This window comes from Camelina sativa, chromosome 19, assembly GCF_000633955.1.
Source record: "Camelina sativa cultivar DH55 chromosome 19, Cs, whole genome shotgun sequence".
Classification (NCBI taxonomy): Eukaryota; Viridiplantae; Streptophyta; class Magnoliopsida; order Brassicales; family Brassicaceae; genus Camelina; species Camelina sativa.
The window spans coordinates 19018291-19027545 of NC_025703.1; positions in this window are offsets into that span (position 1 = coordinate 19018291).

Here is a 9255-nt window from a genome sequence, read left to right on the forward strand (position 1 = left end):
TGAAGATCGAGCTAGGCAATCGGCTCTGACATTAGCGTCTCGTGGAATCCTGGTGAGGGTGAAGGAGGTATAGGAACTTCGAAGCAGTGAGAAATCCTCCAGCAGATTAGAAAAAGCCGGCCAGTCTTCCGGCGTCTGCACCATCGCCGTTAGCTCTACGCTATCCGTCTCAAAAGCCTGACAATCGACTCCAGCCACCAGTAAAGACTCCATAGCCCAGATCAGCGCTTGTAATTCTGCATGTAGAGGTGATATACTCTGACGGTGACTCCGTGCTCCTAACAGGATCGTTGTAAGCTCTCCATTGCAGCACCACCAGCCCAAACCCTGGTAGGGATCTATACCTTTCCAAGAACCATCAAACTGGCATCGGGGATAGGAACCCCTGTCCTCCGAAAAAGACGGAGGATCCAGATAATTCACTGAGTAAGACTTGGCCTCCTCCCACAATAATTTATCCGTAGCCGCTTGATTCAAAATCTCAAGAGATTCTACCTCAATACCCTGGAAAACCTTTTTATTCCTATCTTTCCAAACTGACCAAATAATCCAAGGTAGTTGAATGCCGATATCCGAGACCCCGGATTGCGAAGACGCCCGCCAAAAAATAAAGTCTAAATTCGCATAAATCGATGTGTATGGAAAACCCCCTGGTCCATCCGTATAGGCGACAACTCCCAAATACATCGAGACCTAGGGCACTCAAAGAGCGCATGGTTTATAGTTTCCACTGCAGAATCGCATCTCTTACACACGGTGTCACAACGAACACCCCGATGTGCAAGACGCTCCAACACAGGTAGAGTACCCGAACCAATCTGCCAAAAAAAGTGTTGGATCTTGGATGGTACATCAAGTTTCCACGATTGGGCCCGCAAAGCCGTACACGTCGGCCCATACTCTACATCCATAATTAATTCCCGAGCTAACCGGTAACCTGATTTGACCGAATATTTCCCAGATTTAGTATAATGCCATATTAATCTATCCGGTTGATGAGTTCTACTAACCGGCATACTCTGGATTAGTTGTATATCCCCCGGATCAAAAAACTCCTCCAAAGTAGGTAGATGCCAATTCTTAGTCTCCGGGTTAATTAAATGATTAACCATTAAACTCGGAAGCCACAACCTCCCTCGACCATTCGCCGGTCTAGGGCGAATATCCGGTATCCATGGATCACACCAAACCANCGAGACCCCGGATTGCGAAGACGCCTGCCAAAAAATAAAGTCTAAATTCGCATAAATCGATGTGTATGGAAAACCCCCCTGGTCCATCCGTATAGGCGACAACTCCCAAATACATCGAGACCTAGGGCACTCAAAGAGCGCATGGTTTATAGTTTCCACTGCAGAATCGCATCTCTTACACACGGTGTCACAACGAACACCCCGATGTGCAAGACGCTCCAACACAGGTAGAGTACCCGAACCAATCTGCCAAAAAAAGTGTTGGATCTTGGACGGTACATCAAGTTTCCACGATTGGGCCCGCAAAGCCGTACACGTCGGCCCATACTCTACATCCATAATTAATTCCCGAGCTAACCGGTAACCTGATTTGACCGAATATTTCCCAGATTTAGTATAATGCCATATTAATCTATCCGGTTGATGAGTTCTACTAACCGGCATACTCTGGATTAGTTGTATATCCCCCGGATCAAAAAACTCCTCCAAAGTAGGTAGATGCCAATTCTTAGTCTCCGGGTTAATTAAATGATTAACCATTAAACTCGGAAGCCACAACCTCCCTCGACCATTCGCCGGTCTAGGGCGAATATCCGGTATCCATGGATCACGCCAAACCGAAATGGAATTGCCAGAGCCTACCGCCCATCGCGCCCCCTGCTCCACCAATCCCTTGATGGAATAAATACTTCTCCAAGCAAAGGACGGATTATATGGTTTTTTTGCCATAAGAGGATGTTTGTTCCTGAAATATCGACTTTTCATCACCTTAGCCATTAAAGACGTTGGGTATTGAATTAGACGCCAAAACTGTTTGGCCAACATAGCCTCATTAAATTGTTCCAGAGCTCGGAAGCCAAGTCCCCCTTCAGCTTTATCTTTACATAGTTTGTCCCACGCAACCCAATGCATACCACGAGCTTTGTCATTGGACTTCCACCAGAAAGTGGAAATTGCACTTGTTAATTTAGATGTTAGTTCCTGAGGTAGCTTATAACACGACATAACATGGGTAGGTAATGCCAAAGCCACTGATTTAATCATAATTTCCTTGCCACCCTTCGACAAACACTTTGCAGACCAGCCATTAACACGATCATCTAGCCGATCCTTAACGTAGCTAAACACCTTAGTTTTCGATCCTTGAAGATTCTCAGGAATACCCAAGTAAGAACCCATGCCACCCTCCTTAGAAATCCCAATAACTAACTTTAACTGGGATCGAATATCCAGAGTAACCTTTTTGCCAAACATAATAGATGATTTAGCCAGATTGACCTCTTGACCTGAAGCTCTGCCATAGGTACCGATTATATCCATAACCGTCCTACATTCCTGGGCAGTTGCTTTGCAAAAGAACAGGCTATCATCCGCAAACAGCAAATGCGAGACAGTAGGACTACCACGGGCGATGGTAATACCCGTCAATTTTTTCTCCCTTTCAGCCTTCTTAATATTAGCTATCAAGACCTCTGTGCAAAGAATAAATAAATATGGAGATAGAGGGTCCCCTTGTCGTAACCCCCTCTGAGGTCTAATAAAACCTCTGGGCTGACCATTCAGAAGAACTTGGTACGACACTGACGATACACACCACATAATCCACGAAATCCATCTCCTATTGAATCCTAACTTGACCAAAACCGCCTCCAGAAAATCCCACTCTACCCGATCATATGCCTTACTCATATCCGTTTTAAATGCCAAAAATTCCGAATTACACCTACTATTAGTATTTAATCCGTGAAACATCTCTTGAGCCACCAGGATGTTATCAGTAATTAACCGTCCAGAAACAAAAGCTGATTGAGTTTCTGAAACCAAACGAGGCAATAGACGTTTCAGACGGAAACACAACACTTTTGAAATAATCTTATAGCTCACATTACATAAGCTTATAGGTCTAAACTCCGCCATCCGCTGAGGCCGATCCACTTTAGGAATAAGACAAATATTGGTCTCATTTAGAAGCGGATCAAAACTGCCAGTGCGAAAAAACTCTTTAATTAGAGCCACTAAATCCCCTTTGAGAGAAGACCAAAATCTTTGGAAAAACAAAGGTGTCATCCCATCAGGACCTGGAGTTTTCTCCGGATGCATAGCAAACAGAGCTTGTCTGACTTCCCTTTCCGAGATATCCCTGATAAGATCTCTGTTCATACCTGCCGTAACAATCGGATCAATTGCTTGTAGCATCTCAGAAATACCTCCACCGTCGGATTTCTTGAACAGATCCTCAAAATATGTTGTAGCTATATGTTCCATACCGACGCTGATTCATCCCAAACGTTATTGGCACCAAATAAACCAATTATCCTATTCTGAACCCGCCTTTGTTTAGTGGAAGCGTGAAAATATGAAGTGTTTTTATCCCCAACCCTTAGCCAAAATTTTCTGCTCTTTTGTTGCCAATAAATCTCCTCATCCCGGTATGCCTCTTTCAATTTCCTCTCAATTCCCCGAATATCTTCCAGCGAAACCGAGTCATCCATCTTCGCATCATGCAGAGCAGTCTTCAAAGAAGAAATAATTGATGGGCCAGTACTGACATTATTTTTCCTCCACCAGGAAATCGAATTCCTACAATTCCTTAATTTATCAACAAAACCCGGAATCCTAAAATTCCGTGTCCGATTCCAACCAGACTCAACCGCTCCAGCCAAGCCCTCCTTACCCAACCACCGCTTATCAAACCGAAATTGTCTCTGTCTCCTCCGGACCGCCGTCAAACAAGTTGCTAAAATTGGACTATGATCAGAACCAATCATCTCCAAATACTCTACTTTCGAATTGGGATAGAGGGCGTGCCAGTCTTCATTACCTAAAGCCCGGTCAAGTCGGCAACGAATCACTTGATTATTACACCGATTCCCACGCCATGATAATTGATCCCCATAAAATGGAAATTCAAGCATCCCAATATCCTTAATCATTGAGATAAAAGGTTTGAAGGAATTAGCTGACCGCAGGGCACCACCCTGCTTCTCATGGTTACCAATTAATTCATTAAAGTCTCCAATAATAAACCAAGGATCAATACGAAAAGATCCAATGTCCGTTAATTTATCCCACACTTTTCCGCGATGTTGGGGAACCGGGTCACCATAAACAAAAGAAAAATATACCAATTGATGATCAAGAACAGCTTTTGTATCAATTATACGGTCATTATGAAATAGAACAGAAAGATTTATTTCATCCTTATAAAATAAAACCAAACCACCACTAGCCCCTCGGGGTTCAACAGTAAACATTTTATTATAGCCAAATTTTGATTGAAATTTTTGTAAATACGAAAAACATTTCTTTGTCTCTGATAAAAACAAAATATCTGGTCGATGCTTCCTTCACAAATCACCCAAATAATTCTCTGTCAGATCAACCCCAATGCCCTGACAGTTCCAACTTAGGACCTTCACGGTTTAGCCGGCGGTTTCGGGAGAGCCCCCACCCCTATCTTTGCATGTCTTATACCAATGCCAGCCGGTTTTCCATCCACAGCCTTGTTCCCTTGTTTTCCCATCCCATTCTGTTTGTTACCTTCACCTGCAGGTTTAGATAAAGCTTTAGTTAGCAAACGTTTACCAGGGGAAGCTAAAATCAATCCAGGCTTCCTAACTAGTTTCTTAGGCAGAAAAGTAGGCCTCCTCGACCCCTCAATTCTCGTACGACTGATATTAACTTCTTGCAAAGCAGCCTGTACTACATTCACATCCAAATCAAACATTAAGGATGGTGAGGAAGTACCTTTCGGGTCCTCCACATTGGGGATAACATCACCCGAACCCAAGTCTCCCAAACCCGCATTCACCTGGTCGAGCGCAATCTCACCCTCTTCTGGAAGGTTACCATGTGAGGTAACACCCTCCTCGAGAAGATCATCAGTCGCTTCATCAAACTCAGAATCAACCAAAACCGCAGTAGTCCCATGAGGAGGAGAACTCTCCCTAGCTATTCCTTGTTGAGCAATTCCTTGATCAACCACGTCAGGATCAACACCAAGAACCCCTTGTGACTGCTTCTCTATGAAACCGCTTTTTGCCTTGTACAACGGTTTCGGCCAAGCTTTCCCTTTCCCCTTGCGGTTAAGGGGGAAGGAATTAGCCTGTCCCATGTATCCTCCATAACCCCTCTGAGTCTCCCGCTTATCTCTTGACCCGCTTGCAACTGCACTGTACGTCCGTTTCTGTTCCCTCCCTGAGCCATGGTGACGAACCTGATGAAACAAACCGGAACTACCCGCCCCAGCAGAAAACTCATAAGCTTGGAAGTCCAAAGCTCTCTTGACTACCTTTCTAGGCTTCTCCCAGCCCCCATCATTGTGGAAAACCCCTTGATGCGATCATACCAGCACGTCTACAGTTTTTTCTCAGCATTTTTTTTTTTAATTTTACAAAAAATGTGTCATATTCCCATTCTATTTAAACCAATTGTCAAACACACCAAGAATTCTTCTAAAATCCATAGTAACCAAATATGTATACAAATAATTTATCTTTTTTTTTTTTACCAATTTCAAAAGTTAAATATAAATGAAGATTTATTTTAAGAAATGCACATTTAAGTTTAATAAACATCATAAACCATAAATTTTTATATGACCTAAAAATTAACAAATTTCTAAAAAACTATCCTTTAATTTAAACATAAGATAAAACAATGTCTAATGTTTTTTTTTTGGTTACTAGCTAGTTATCTATATATACATTTTTGAAGTATATTTTGTGTTATACCCTTTAAGTTTAACTTATTTACAAATTTGATCCCTATATATTTGCACAAAAAACTGTGAAGTGACCTTAGTGCAGTGGCAGGAGGTAAGTCCAGTTGTAGAAGGCACCATCACACCAGGGATCGGGTCCCGCTTCCTACGAATGTAGGAATTTGGCTAATGGGCCGACCAGTTCTGGCCCAATGGTTGACAAAAAAAAAATATATTTGCACAAAAAACTAGAAGTTAAATTTGGAAAATCAAAATCGATTACATTGATAATATACCTAATTAATTTCTACCAATAAATAAAAAATCGAAAAAATCAATTAAGTTTCTAAATTATCTCTACCAATATTCCTAAACTCAATTATTCCTAAAATATCTTTACAAAATCAGTTTATGTTTTCCTTTTTAACTTAAAAGATTTAAACGTATTAGTGAAAGAAAAATAAATAATTAAGATCTTAATAACTAAATATTTCTACAATATCTCTGTACAAAATCCTAAAATACAGCAAACAGAAACTAACTAAAACAGACATGGCTATTTAATTAGATGTTTCTTTTTGTAAATATTAAATCTTTTAAATTGATTCATAATAATTATTATGTTTTAAAAAATCTTTTTGCTTGCTCACCAGTATTTACTGGATTTGATATCATACCTAACACTATAAATTACTATGAACGTCAATCTACGAAATAACTTCATTCGTACTAGTTTGTTATTAGTTTTTTTTTCAATTCTTCTATTACTAGAAAATAATAGATTTCTTCACAATGTAATATCACTAATATATATTTCGTATTGTTTTTGTCTGCAGCTCAATTATAATCATGGCAATAAAAGTGGGATCATAAGGTATATATGTTTTTATTTTTGCGTTTTTTTATGGTCAAATAGGGTTTTGGATGCATCATAAAGAAAGAATTTTAGATCTAAACTTTACTAAATTCTTTTTTTTTTTTAAATTATGCTACGGATTTCTTAACCAGATAAACCAAAAATACTATTATCTTGGTCATCACGACTCATGAACATCATGGTGATAATAAAATTTTGAATAATTTTCTTTTCTGAACATCATCTTTTTATATATATCAAAACTTATCATATTTTGTTATATTAAATAGTTTAGTTTTTTCCCTTCTATAAATAACTGATTTCTTTTCTTTTACATATAGTTCTAACGAGATATTGGAATTCTGCATTGGAGAATCTCTATGTTGATGTGAGATATAGAATACATCACCATAAGGAGATTAAATCTTTTACTTTCCAAAAAATCGTTTCATTTTCATTTTCATAGATTTTTCTTTTGTTTTAAGGAATTAATTTCAGAAAATAGTTTTGTAAAAAGTAAAATAAAAATTCAATTTTATATATATATACGATCCTCCTCTTTTGAACTTGATCTCATCTTCCAAGTTTTATAAAACATTAGAACAATTGATCTGGATATAAAAAAACAGAAAAATATTGTATGATTTTATTATACTATATGTATTTTTGATATTTACGTTTTAACCTCCGCAAATGATACATGTTTGACTAAAAATCTATATTCAGCTACACAATTTATATATTGACTAAATCAAATTTAATCCTATGAGTAATATCAGCAATGTTACTTTGTGACAATAAACCTAAATGTGTGTAAATACCTCTTTTCCAATTTAACATATGCACAATATTAAAAAGCAACAATACTATATGCAGAATACATATTAAAGAATTAAGTAATTTTCCAACATGTGAATATAACAATCCGGTATACAACATGTTAAAATCTAGATACAATAATTAAATAATCTTTTAAAAGTTTTTTGTCATAATGGGTATTGCCTGCACATTCTACTATTAATCCCTCTATCAATATTAAACATACCCAATTAAGTTGATTAAACTATTATTATGTAAAAAACAAATTTTCATGCGGGTTAAATCCTAGAAGTAACAATCAAAGTAAAATTATACAATCTTAAACATATTAAATAAAGCAAAAAAAATTAATAAATAAATACAATTTGTATGTTTAATTTTTAAATTAAAAAATAGTCACGCGGTGTACGACAGTTTGAACTCTAGCGTTATACAATATTGATCTCCTCAAAACCAAAACGCATCGAGGAGGTCACCACCATTCACCCACCAGGTCACTGTCTAATTTTTTTTTCTATATAAGTAATTAATGTAAACTCATTTAATCGTGTCCAACTCCAACCCATTCAAAAAATAAAAAGCATGACCCCAGCAATATAATTTTCTACATCTACCCCCAACCAAACATTTGGTATATTTATTGGCTTGAATTGGTATAAGTTTTTTTTTTAATGGAAAGATTCATTCATATTCTGTTTTAAATTATTGGCGTTTTATTTATTCAACCATTTGATAATCGATCATCTATCCTATTATTCTACTACTAATTTAACATATCAGTCAAGCTCAAGCTATATGTGAATCGTGTAGCGTCTTGTTTTATTATTTTTATGGCTTCTCGAATTAATTCGTAAATATTTGTTAGGTGTCTTATTGTGTGTTTTTTTTTCTTTTTCACATCTCTATAAGCCTTGATAAAACCTAAACGGCTAAACTAGTTATTCGATGCATGTTTAAGATATGTAAAAAAGGAAAAAAAAATTCAGGTGATTTAGAACTTGCTAATTTTGGGGAAATTGCTTTCTCCTATGAATGTCCACATACATTAACAAATTTGAAATTATTAGGATAACTATACTCACTCCTTTCCTAAAATCAAAAATCATTATTCGTTTCAATGTATTGTCGTTTTCCCTCTTATTTTTAACACATGTTTCAAACACTACGAATTTGTTTTTCAAAATATCTACATTCGAATAATGTCTTACTCCTTGAACACTCTAATTTTTAATTTGTTTAGAACTAAAGTTAATACGATCTCCAAAATAACATATATTATTATTTAGAGTTCTTTAACAAAACTACCATGTATAATTAACTTTCTCAACGATTCTATCACATTGTAGACAACTTTTTCTATTCTACCATAAACTTTACTTGAATTGACAAAAGTAACCGTGACCAAGTCCTTCAACAATTCCCCTTCTCATTAATTACAAGTGTCTTTTCATTATGTGTCAGCTCATTTAAAATAAAGTAGCACTTAAAAATACAAAACAATTAATTATTTACTATCATCTTCCACGTTTCTTTCTTCTATCACTCTTCAAAAGTTAAGTTTTTTTTTGTTATCAAATTTAAGAATAAATGGCAACAATACCATTTTAATATCCAAAATATAGTATGATTTGTGGCATTTGTATCATCAAATTCTTACATCAATCTTGCTTAAGTCTTGTTTTTGG